Source organism: Lynx rufus, unplaced genomic scaffold (genome assembly GCF_022079265.1).
Source record: "Lynx rufus isolate CCGP_SWC_20201006 ecotype Redwood Valley unplaced genomic scaffold, mLynRuf1.p SCAF_4, whole genome shotgun sequence".
Lineage (NCBI taxonomy): Eukaryota > Metazoa > Chordata > Mammalia > Carnivora > Felidae > Lynx > Lynx rufus.
Window position 1 is genome coordinate 71,068,107 of NW_025814856.1, and position 13,181 is coordinate 71,081,287.

Genomic DNA, 13,181 nt, shown 5'->3' on the forward strand with positions numbered 1-13,181 from the left:
GCCAACTCACAGCACCGCTGCAGCCTCAGCTGTGTCCCTCGCCGGGCTCCGGCCCTGGCCCACGTGCATGCGCGCACTCGTGCGCGCGCTCCCGCACACCTGCTTGGGCCCAGGGTCCAAGTCGCCCCATCCCCCCACCCCCTCGCAGGGGGCACAGCTCCTGGGCGCCATGGTCTGCACCACCGCACCTCCCTGTGCCCACCAGATGCTCTGACCGACTGCCCGCCAGCATGACAGCCAGGAGCCAGGCAGAGGGCTCCAGAGACCAGGCCAGTGGGACAGGGACTGGCAGGTGTCTCCTCCCAAGGTGGACACCTCCCTGTCACCCCCAAAGAGACACAGGAAGCTTTTGCAAAGCTGGTTTCCCAGGGAGGTGGCTGTAAATGAACCCAGTGCTCCTCAAATAATAATACTCAAATACTCAATAATGCTAAAGTAACACCCTCGAGTTAATTACAAAGCGAATGAATGGCTGTGACCGGGGCCAGCACCTGCCCTGGGGAACGTTCTGTTAATATTTGTTCATGTTTCTTTACTATGGAGAGAGAGGGAGTGAGATGGCAGGAGGGCCACCTGATATATATCTGCACCTTCCCTTTACCCACCTCCTCATTTCCCAACTCAAACCACATTCTTTCCCCTGAGGCTAACATGTATATCCAACTCTGTTTCCATTTTCCCCTCCATCTGCTAAGCTTTTCTGCACCAAGGTCTCTAGGTTAAGGTCTAAGAGGTTCACACTCCACAAAGAGGCAATTAAAATACATGAGCTAGGAGGTACTCAAAATGGTTTGCCTAGGTCTGGCACTTAACTCTTACCTGAGGGAACAGTCAGCATCCTGTTCTCAGACATCAATCACCTGAGTCTCTTCACGTATGGTGGGAGTTCAAATGGCAAAGGAAGAGAGGAGGGAAACAAGCAGAGATCATGTGGTACTTTCAGGAACCTGCAGCATCCAGGTTAGTCGCTGACTAGACTGCCAAGTCTTCATCCCCTCAGAGCCACTGTGCATCTGTTAAGAAATCAACACGCCAGAGGGCCTGCTTAGAGCCAAGTTCACAATCTGTTGATCCAGCCAACACAAAGAGTTAAGGTTCAAGTGGGGGACTTTCCCATGGCCTCCCACAACACTAAGGCACTTCTCCTTTTACAAGTGAATCAACTGAGTCAATGAGAGCTTCAGTAATTTCCTCAAAGACTCCCAGCCAAGGCACACAAAGTGGAGATTCTACAACACATGGTCATGTCATCATCTGCTAACATCCATATGTTCATTTCCCCTCAAAATCCATATGTTGGAATCCTGATGCCTGATGTGATGGTATTAGCGGGTGGGCCTCTGGAAGTTGATTAGATCATAAGGTCCCCATGAATGGGATTAGTGCTCTTGTAAAAGAGATGCCACAGAGACCCCTTGCTCCTTCTACCAAGTGAGGACACAGCCCTAAGGTGTTTGGCTATGAATCAAGAAGATGGCCCTCATAGGACTCAACCATGCTGGGGCCTTGATCTTAGACTTCCTGGCCCTCAGAGCCATAAGAAAGAAATTTCTGTGTTCGATTTTGTTAGAGCAGGCCGAACGGACTGAGACACCACCCAAACAGATGTTGACAAGTTTAACTAGATGAGATAAAGAATGCTAATGTGAAATAGAATTACAATAAATACATTGACCTCAATTTCAGGGTTTTTTTTTTAACGTTTTATTTTTGAGAGAGACAGACAGATGGACAGAGCACGAACAGGGGAGGGGCAGAGAGAGAGGGAGACACAGAATCTGAAGCATGCTCCAGGCCCAGCACAGTACCCAACTCAGTTGCTCCAACACACAAACCGCAAGATCACCACCTGAGCCAAGGTCAAACACTCAACGGACTGAACCACCTAGGTACCCCATTTACAGTTTGAAAAATATATACATTACATTACACATCTCCACAACTGTTGTGAGGATTTGTGGGTTACCAGGAGCCCTTGTCAAAAGATTTTAATGCCACTGAAAACTCAATGTGACTCTCTTGGCTTATCTTATCTGCATATGACAAGGTCCACAGTAGGGTTCTGATAGAGCCAGTCAGAACACACCTATAGAACAGAGTGTCCTGAATGTTCAAGTAAGACATAATGGGAAGACATAGGAGGCAAGCCAAAGGCTTCATGACAAAATATACTTACCGCTGAACTCATTCTTTCTTAGTAGTGTACCAACAACCCAGCCCACTTAACGAAAGCAGCTCTAGAATCAATCTTTGGCAACAGGATCATATGAGAGTACACCACAAATACCACACAAATGGACAGCAAAATGATCTCGCAGATCTCACGAAGATGCACTACCCCATGAAGCCTATGAAAGGGACAAAGATTCTGGCCGTTCAGCCATAATTAATTACCCAATCCATGCTGAAAGGAGAATGGTAGCAAGAAAAAAGACCAAGAGAAGCTAAAAGAGGGCAATGAAGGTAGAGGGTTCGTTACTAGAGCAATTAATTATGTAAATATATACATATACATATACATATTTATATGTATATGTATATATGTGGAAAAGTAAGACAGTACCTAGAGGCGCAATCAAGACATAGGCAAATCAGACCCCAGAAGTGCTCTGCTGATGACCATAAAATTGCCCAGATGCTTCTAGTGTCTTCAGAATAGTTGTTTGGCTTTGTTTTCAAGACATGGCTTTGTTCCCTCCAAAGGCTGATTTGGATTGCACAAATCTCATCCAAGGTGCAGTCGTGGAGGAACTCAAGGGAAGAATGAGGTGTGCCTGGAACCCTGTTCACCTCCTGCTGTCAACTCTCAGCTGGGCCTAAAGGGGAAGGTGGGATGGTATCCTTTGGACCTGCCCTTGCCTCAATCCTGGGATCCTTGTGCACCTCCCCCAAGAGGCTACGAGGGGCACCGTGGTCCTGCTCTCGGAACCCACAGTGTAGAAGCAGGAACCCAGATGTTCAGTGCGTGGAGATTTTGCAGGCAGGTGTCATCCTGAATGCCCAGGGCTTCCTGACTTTTGGTCACCCTTCCCCCAACAGTGGCCTAAAGCCTGTCGTGCCCAGGCCTGCGGGGGAAGGGTCGGGGGGCAGGTGGCCATGAATGCTGAGCTCCCCAGGATCTGATCAAACAGGGAGAAAAATGAGTGCTTCTCTTGCTGGTGCAAAGTTTTCCCTCATCTTCCCCTCACGCTGACACAGCCTTTCCTGTGTTGGCCTGTGTGAAAGACGATTTCAAGGTGGAGCCAGGCAAACCTAGATGAGCAGAGTACCTGTGCCTGCCCAAATGGAGCTGGTGGCCATGTGCAGATACACCTGTGCTGGCACAGACTGTCTTCTCCCTCAGGCCGCGGTGCCGTTGGCCTGTGCATGTTCTTCCCACCTGAGTTTTCGTTTGCAAGATTACTTCCACTAAGCACACTCCACCTATCTGCAAAGGGCTCCTTATCCACTTGGTGAACTCACACTTCTCGGACTTTGAGGTCCTCTACTGCTGTGCTGGCTTGCCATCTATGTAAGAGCCTCCAGGCCTTCAAATCTAGAGGCTGCACGGAATCCTTGCTTCTATAAATTATTATGATGGTTTTTGACTATTGCTGGAAGTGCCTCATCTGCTGCTCCCACAAAAGGAAGGTTTGGGCCCGCCGAAAAGCGGAGTGGGAGAGGGGCTCTCATCCTCAGCTTCTGTTCCTCCCACAGGAACATCCTCTATAATTCCATACACCACAACATACCCTGATTCTGGGGATTCTTTCCTTTTCAACTGTGTCTCCCCAAGACTAAGCCCAGCTCTCTCCACAGCAGTCAAATACGTGTCTTGTGGTTCTGGAGAGTCAGAAGCACAGAAATTTCCCAAGAGAAAAGGAAGAGCATGCCATGTGGGGTCAAGGAGTCACCCTGCAGAATCTGGACCTAGATTTCCCAGGTCATTCTAGGTTGATATTTGAGGTCAAACTGGATGACAAGAAAATCCAAGAAGATCTTCGGTCTAGGTCATTCCTACATGTAAGAAATTGTGCTATGAAATCATCAACCATGTGACAAGTCACAGGTCAGTCACACCTGGCTGGCTCCATTGGTAGAGCATGTGAATCTTGATCTTGGGGTCAGTGAGTTCAAGCCCCACACTGGGCATGGAGCTAACTGAAAAAAAGTAAATTCACAGATCATTCTTCACAGGGGGGAAGTGGATTGTGAGTGCCAGTTCCGGAACATAGACAAAACTGAGTTAGATTCTGGAAATGCCCAGGTAGGATAAGCTGCTGAGGCCGATGCCCGAGTGTCACCCGCCTTAATCAGCTTAGGCTACCTTCACAGAATACCACAGAACACCATGTCTGGGTTTACCAGACATCTGTTTGTCACAATTCTGGAGGCTGGAAATCTAAGATCAAAATGGGAAGTTCTCACCAATTCAGGTGTCATTGAGAGCTCTGTTCCCATCCTCACACAGGGCCCTCTTTGCCCTGTGGTCTCACGTGTCCTTTTCTGGGTGCTTGTGCACGGGTGGGAGGTGGAGAGCTCAAGCTCACTGTTTTGGGGACATTAAACCTATTGGATCAAGGGCCCCATGCCCCTAACTTCATTTAACCTTATATCTTCTGTAAAGGCCTTTCTGCAAAGTCAGTCACATTAGAGTTACATTAGGCATTAGAGTTCAATGTGTGACTTTTTAACAGGACACAGTCAATCCACACACACTCCTCCAGCCCTGTTCCCCCATGAAATCTGCTTGCAGCACACAGCTCTTATCCCTGAGAACCTTCAAGGCACTGGATCCTCAGATTCCTCCCACCACAGGGTTCCTTCTTCTCTCTCCCCAATTCAAATGCCTCAACACTGGCACGTGCACAGTCTTTCTTTCCCTTTTCCCTTTCATTCAGTTATGTTCTGGGAAATGTATACATGTCATACTGAAATAGTTTGAAAAATGACAAGCTCTGCTCATAATTTCTGCAGCAGCAAGCACAGAGCTGAATGTATTGCTTCCTTCAGGAAGGGCAAGCCCTGTCAGTCACTCACGGTCTCTCTGAACTGGCCACACTGCTGATCTTATGTAGAATTTTTGGGAAGTGTGGAGTTCTGGAAATGGTGGATGTTGGGGACATACATGAGTTGGTGTCAGCTGCTGACAGGTTGGCTCTCAAAAGCAGTAGACTGACGGGTGGTAATGTGCTGATTTAAGGAATGAGGAGATTGCATTGATTGACATGCTTTAGAGATGTGTTCACTGATGGGGGTAGTAGCTATGGTAGACTAGAGCTTCCCACAAATGTCCACATGCTCACCCCATGAGTTTGGGAATACGCTACTTTACACGGTGATAGAGACTTTGTAGCTGTGATAAGATGAAGGAATTTGAGCTGGGGAGATTAGCCTGGAGGGGCCAATGTAATCACAAGGGTCCATGTCAGTGAAAGAGGGAGAGTCAGTGTCAAGATCACGTGATGTGAGAGTAACTGATCAGACATGGCCGGCTTTGGAGATGGCACGGGCTCCAAGAGAAAAAGGTGGGCATCCTCTAAAGGCTGGAAGGAACAACAAACAGATTCTTCCATGGAGTCCAGAGAAAGAAATTCAGTCCTGCTGCCATGTTGACTTTAGTGCCGGGAGACTCACTGTGGACTTTTCATGTCCAGAGCGTAACAATTAGTTGGTGTGGTTTTAAGCAAGTAAGTTTGTGGGAATCTGTTACAATAGTAGGAGGCTCCTAGAGTGGTGATTAACGGATACAGATGATTGAAAACACGCTCTAATGCCTATTTGGTACCATGGCTTTAGAATAATTGCTCTATTCCGAGAAATGTGAACTTTAAAAGTTTTCAAGTTTCATTGTAAATAATTTAAATAATACTGAAGGTTGAATCAACCATCCACACTAAGGATTCTATGCCCTGACCCTATGCTCTGGGCAGTATCAATGTCTGAGTTGTATTGTGCAACGGTGTGTGTTTGGGAGAGGGTTGGGGAGCGATTGGCACTGGGTTTAGAATGTTCTCCACAAGGCTGTCTACATGGTGTTGGGCATTGGAGGATCTTTTGTCATATCCTGTCCATTCAGTGTCTGAAATCCCTTTGCATGTATGAGGAATTTCCCACATTTTGAAACCTGAATGTTCACATACCAGGTTTCTTAGTTTCCCTAAGAGCTAAGATGCCAGCCAGTCCCAATCAGAGACGTTTACTCCAGGTTTTAACATGAGTTGTGAGACTCAGGGAGCAAGCACTGGAGATATTCCTTCTGGACTCTGCAAGAAAATCAACTCAAGCCCAGAAAAGGCTACCAGTTTTTCCCCATTGAGGATGATATTCGCTGTGGGTCTTTCACACATGGTCTTTGGGATGTTGAGGGATGTTTCTTCTGTTCCTAATTTATTGAGGGTTTCCATTTGAGAAAGAATGCTGTCTTTTGTTAATTCCTTCTTCTCCATCGATTGAGAGGATCATATGTCCTGCCCTCCTCAAAAGGAGTCATGATTCCCTGTTGACAAATCTCCCATGATCTAGGGGGAAATCTCGAGGGAACTAAGGTCAACTCTTGCAAGAAATTTGGCCAAATCTCCAGGAAGTCAGCAGAAACAGGAACTCCTAGCCTTGCCTGATGCACACAGGGTATGCTGGCAGTTCTGGGACATTCCTGGATTGAGGACCGCTAAGAACAACTGTGGTTGCGCCAAAGCTCAAAGATGCCACCAGCACTTCCACATCAGGTGCCTGGCTCATACCCCCAGCCTTTCAGTGTCCTAGGTGCAGGAGGGTGAGATGCAGACCAAGACATAGGAAGGGATGAACCAGACAGCCCATTTTCCACACACAAATACAGGGGACACAAACCAGAATGTAGGAGGAGTATGGAGAGACAACGCACATAGGAACTGGCCATGAGCACACGAACCGAGTCCCTGAGAACTTTCCCAGGCTTTGGACATTTCAGGGCAGTCTGTGTCGTCCTGCCCCTGAATTCATAGCCACTCTTCCCTGGTGACCACTAGCGCTTGATGAAGAGAAAATCTCGAGATCTAAGGTCATATCTCAGAACACGTGTGTCCAAAGCTCACCAGATCTTGAGTCACATCTCACAGGAAATTAGCAGCAGGAGGAACTTCCTGGTCTTGGCTGTACCTGCAAGGCACACCGCCAGGGCTGGGCCATTTCTGCATGGGGACTGCTGCGACATCCAGGGGTGTACAAAAGCCAACAGACACCAGAAGCAATTCACACAAATGGCCTCGCTCGTACTTTCTGCCGCTCCCAGCCTTAAGGTACACTACAGCTAAACACGGACCAATGAAGTAAGAACAAATGGACCGGAGGCCCATTTGTCACACCGAACTACAGGACAGAGAAACCTGACGGCAGGAGGGGAAGGGAGAAACAACGTGCACAGAAAGTGGCTTCTGTGATCACACTAAGAGGCTACCTGAGAGCTGTCCCAGACATTGGACATTTGAGCATAGTCTGTGTCTATCCTGAGTCTGTAAAACGAAGCCAGAGTCCCCTGGTCACAAGTATCCCGTGATCTAGGGACAATTCTCGTGAGATATAAGGCCAGATCATGCGAGATCTAACTGCACCTCTCAGGAGATCTTGGGACAAATCTCACAGGAACTCAGCAGGAGTGGGAACTCACTCACCTAGTCTGGTTTGTGCAGGACAGGGACATTCATGGATTGGGGACACTTAGGAACTCCTGGACTTCCACAAATGTCTCCAGGCACCACCACCAAAGTGTCCCGAGGTGTCTCACCAGTACTCCCCAAGCCTCTCAGTATTCTAGGAGCAGTGGCGGTAACACGGACTACTGAAATAGGAAAGAATGACTGTGAGAAGAAAACCTAGGGAAAAAAAAAAAGATAAAAGGGGCCAGCCTGATGACTGAGGCTGGATACTCTCCATGCTTTCTAATAGCTTCTGTGATCTTCTTTGCCTCCTGCCTCCACCAACTACCCGTAGAGCACACCACTGATAAGTACCCCCTCCCATTTTTCTTTTGTCTCTCAAGCCCCTGACATCACCGCCGGAAAAGGAGGCAAAGGCCGAGGTGCGGGGCTCAGCCTTTGGAGGGAACTCCACTGGGCCGGCAACGTTGCCCCATAAACAGTGTTTTCTCATTGCCTGAATGAGTGTGGCTTGGCTCTTCCTGGGTGTCGAGTATGTGCTGTAACAGCTGGACTGCATATTGTTCATGCTAAATGAGAGGTGATGCAAACAGGAGGTCAGGAGGTGCAGAGAGAAACAAAGTGCACAGGAGCCGCCTCTTCTGAACACACAGGCAGCCTGCCATTGCACCTCCCAGGGTGCAGGAACTTGAGGGCATTCTGTGTCTCTCTTGCCGCCAGAGAACACAGCCACCTTGTCCCTGTTGACAAGTCTCCCGTGATCTCGGGGCAGATCTCATGAGATCCATGGCCAAATTTGGCAAGATCTTTTCCAACCTCCTGGGAACTTGGCAGGAGCGGGAACTAGGTAGCCTAACCTCTTTTGTGCAGGATAAAGAAGTCGACTTGTGCTCTGCCTGGGTTGGGGACACCTTGGAAAACCTGTGGTCCCACAGTAGACCCTGCCATGTCACCAGCATCAAGACACGAGGGGTCGTGTTCGTATTTCCTGTCTGTCTCAGCACCCTAGATGTGGTGGGTGAAACACCTGGCCACAGAAACAGGGGCTGCTGGACCAGATTGACCCATTATTCCCAGTAAACTAGAGGCACAAGACACAGCAGAGGAGGAGGAGTGGGGTGAAGCACAGTGCCCAGAAATGGACTCATGTGAACACAGAAAAAGTATCCCTGAGCGCTGTCCTAGGCCATGGACACTTAGCGCAGTCTGTGTCTGTCGTGACTCAAAAAGATGCAGCCACCTCTGCTCGGTTGACAAATCTTGTGAGATCCCCAGGCCAAATCTCACGAGATGTCAGGCCAAATATAGCCAGAAGGGGGCAGGCACGACAACTCCTTAGTGTAGTCACCTTTGTGCAGTGTAAATAGGCAGGGTTGGGACACTCCTGCTTTGTGGACTGCTACCAACACCCAGGGTCCCACAAACAACCCAAGGCCACCACCCAAAGGATATGAGGTCCCTGGCTCATCCTTTCCAACTCATCCAGAGTTCCAAGAGCAGCCAGGGTAACAACCACCACTAAAATAGGGAAGACTTGGCCTGGTGTCCCTTGCTTTCTGTGAAGCTAGAGGGGATTGAAACAGGAGGTGAGGAGGTGCGGGGGAAAGGAAAGTGCACAGCACCTGGCTCCCCCGGACACACAATAAGCCCTCGTTGATTCTCCCAGGCTGTGGAACCTTGAGGGCACTCTGTGTTTCTTCTAATCTCAGAGCAAACGGCCAACTCTGTCCTGTTGACAGATGTCATGAGTTTGAGGGGCAAATCTCATGAGATCTTAGGTCAACTCTGTCGAGATCTCAGGCCACATCTCACAGGAAGTTGCGGCAGCCAGAACTTCCTCTCCTAGCCCGGTTTGTGCAGGGGAATTAGGGAGGGCTGTAATATTCCTGGACCGTGGACACCTAGGAAAACATGGAGGCCCACAATAGCTCCCTCCATGTCACCAGCACCCAGACACAAGGGGGCTCCTTCCAACTTCCTCTCTCAGCATTCTCACTACCGAGAGATCATGACCTCACCAGAAAGAAAGAGTGGGGTGGTGAAGTGTAAGTGAACACAGATATGTAGAATTCTTTCCATTTAACTGGCTAACTGGGCTGCAGTTTCAATATTTACACTATACTACTTGCAGTCATGTGGTTTATGAGAGTTTTCGTACTTGAAAACAATCAATCTTAAGAGGCACTTCATTGATTTCTCAACCACCAGTCGTTTAATTCCTACTGGCATAGATCTTAATGTAATTTCTTTAAATGTTTTTTAATGGTTATGTATTTTTGAGACAGAGGGAGACAAAGCGTGAGTGGGGGAGGGGCAGAGAGAGAGGGAGACACAGAATCGGAAACAGGCTGTCAGCACAGAGCCCGATGCGGGGCTCGAACCCATGAACTGTGAGATCATGATCTGAGATGAAGGCGGATGCTCAACCCACTGAGCCACCCTGGCGCCCCAATACTGTCATATATCTTAATACTATATGTCTGTAAGCTCACAAATTATGATTTTTAACCTATTGTTTTACTAATTCTTCTATTTAAAAGTCAATGATCCTTCACTTCTTAAAGATATTCAGAGATAGTGATAAAACGTCATATTCATTAATATGTAGAAATCACACACAAACACACACATAGATGTTTACTCTTCTTATTTCCTTCATACAATGTGTCCCGGAGGGAGAAAATTTTCCTTCAGCTCAGGAATTACCTTTGTATGTTTTCTGGTGCATATCTAGGGATGCATTTTCTGTTTTGTGGGACATAGTTTCGCACAGATCATTACTTAAAACTTCCTTGCCTTTAAAACAAGGAATGAGTGAAAAGGGATATTTTAGGCACTCTAGACCAGGCTGATAACATGCTCCCAGGTGCATTTCCTTGTTCTCTTTCCCCTTTATCGCCCCTTGTGCTGCTGGTTGTGCAAGTACCTGATATCCTCGGGAGGGAGAAGGGTAAAATGGAGGAACTCTGGGTTCCTCAGTGACCACTTGAAGGACTTTAGTCTCCAATCTAAACACACACCCAGCACCGTCATGTGAGGAAATCTATGGGGACATGCTTTTGAAATGTGGCACGTTCTCTTGTAATTCAGCATAACCTAATATATGTACAAAATGTTAACCTGCAAGATAACTTAGAAATCAGTCTATTTCCATTAAAATTGGTTCTTTCAGTCAGTAGGGCATGAGACTCTTGATCTTGGAGTGTGATTTCACACCCAAAATTATGACTATACTGGAGTGAACAAATATACGATAAAATAAGTATTGAAAAATGACCCAGGTAAATTAGGCTACGATGACTGAGCTGCTAAATGGTGGGATGGATCCCCTTACCTCTTCAGTCAGCCACTGGGAATGAGCATCTGAGCATTCACATAGTGCCAGTGCTGCTAAGGCAGCCACGTCTTCCCTCTAGGAGTTCAAGGTCTAGCCAGGAAGATGGAAAGACCATGGAACAAAAATGGGAATGACATGAGCAAGGACTCCATAGAAAAATTCAAGGTGCGACAACTGGGTCCTGAGCTCCACCAGGGGAGGGTCTGACAAAGCTGTGCTGAGGAAACGTTAATATATCCTGCAGCAGTGCAAGAACGAGTCATCCCTGCACAAGTCCGAGTAAACGTAGCCTGGCAAATTGGTGTTCAGTTGGGGATCCTAGTCCCATCCTTGTGACTGTGCAATAGGTTTGGTAACAGGGCCCCTGGGAAGTTGGTGTCAAAACCATTCAGGCATTCAGATGCCTAGGGAAATGGAAGAGCCCAGGTTGGAACATTTGCACTTCGACTAGGCCAGAGGACTGGGAAGGGAGCTGGCCTCCTTTCTTGGCTGAGGGGACATGAAGTTACACATCCCCTTTCCAGATTGTTCCCATTCCCATTGGAAATATTGGCCCTCATAATGGACACTTGCTTTCCATGGTTCTATGTCTAACTATGTACCTGTTTAGACTTAGGAGTGTTGGAGCTGTCACTAACTCAACTGGCGCCCAGGCATAGATTTTCACACAAGCCTGTGCATGTTGGAAGTGGGCAGCCCACTTCCACTGGCAAGCAAGCAAGGCAGCCCAGCCACTGCTAATGGCAGCACTTGCACTTATTCAGACTTGGATTTACCTTCCATCTGGGGGCACAGAGGGGTCAGCAGGACCACAGGCATCAGTGGTGGGTGCAGGTCACCACCACAATGAGGTTTCTGCGTCAGGTGCCAAGGCATGAACAACCCTGTGCATCAGGCAGTTCCATAGCAGCCTCAGTGGCCCAGCAAAGCCACTCTGTGGTCATGGTGTGGCAGCCATGGCATTGGCCTATGCAGTACTGTCCTCCTTCAACATACTCAACAGTAACAACAGTGATAGTTCTGGCTGGCAGGACTAGTTCCACAACAGCCCCAAGGACAGTGGCAGAAGGCAGGGCCTGGCAGATAGGGTGGAACCCATTAGAGCAACACTTAGTGTTTGCCTCCTTACCAGTTCACCTCTCCCAGCCCACATTTGGAGGATTAAAGTGCTTTCACATGTTTACCCTCACATGAAATGGATATGCATGTTGTGATGTGTAAGAGGACCAGGAATAAACTATGTGAGGAGATACTTAGTCAAGATGCTGGCCAGTGTGCAGTATGCCTGGAGAAATGCAGAGGAACGAACTAGAACAGGGTTGCTTTGTCTATTCCCATATTACTAAGGTTGCACTGGTTTAAAATAAATAGATACTGACCTGAGCATCATTCAGACACTGTAACACCTTCCCATTTTATAGTTATTCTTGTCTTTTCAAGATGTTTCAAAACCCAAGAGGCTCTGAGGATCTGTTCATGGCAAAACAAAAAGAAAAACATAGGCCTACTTGACCAGAAACCTGAGTTTGAGACTCATGCAGAGATGAACAAGCATATAGGGAAGTCTATCCTGTAAAGACCCTGGGGCCCTTTGGGACAACATATGCCACAGTCACAATAAATGGACCAGAACCCCAGTGGAGAGCCCAGGATATGACAGTAAGACAATCACATGGAATGGACCCCAGCATGGGCTCAGCACTAAAATAGAGCAAAGGGGTGAAAACACATAGAGGGAATCCAAGAAGTCTGCATCAGAGATAAGAATGAGATAATATAGGAAGTTATGTGACTAGCACAGTCTTCCCCAGTTCACTGACTGACTCAGGAAAGAGAAACGCCAGCAGGATTTGGCCAACAGTGCCATGTATAAGTTCCACCTGAAAGCCCTGTCATCAAGAAGCCTTCCGATTTTGTTTTTCAGAATCAGAGGGAAAGACCTGGTTCTACTTATGTGCTCTATCCTTGCCATCAGGACATAGGGGCAGTGGTGATACAGCTGTAGCAGGGATGTACTCCCAGCCGATGGGTAAGTGTTTGGAAGCAGTACATGGTACAGGATTCCATCCAAGGGGACTTTATGTGGTGATCAGATCTTGGAGCATCATGCCCACATGAAAACTGCCTGTTCTTCAAAATGAATGGATCTATATTAGTGAGGGGAGGGAGGGCAACTGGATAGTGATGCTTGTGCATACACTAGCCAGCTAAGCAACACCATGTGCTCA

At 47.8% G+C, this 13,181-nt stretch overlaps 1 long non-coding RNA gene across 1 annotated transcript; it reads right to left on the reverse strand.

The window, feature by feature from the left end:
• Positions 1–302: 302 nt before the first annotated feature.
• LOC124525011 (uncharacterized) lies at positions 303–12,417 on the reverse strand. Its single transcript, XR_006965375.1, has 3 exons — positions 12,333–12,417; positions 7,632–7,798; positions 303–1,013 (listed from the first exon to the last, which is right to left on the reverse strand). It is a non-coding gene; the product is annotated as an uncharacterized LOC124525011 (long non-coding RNA).
• Between the last annotated feature and the right edge of the window lie 764 nt (positions 12,418–13,181).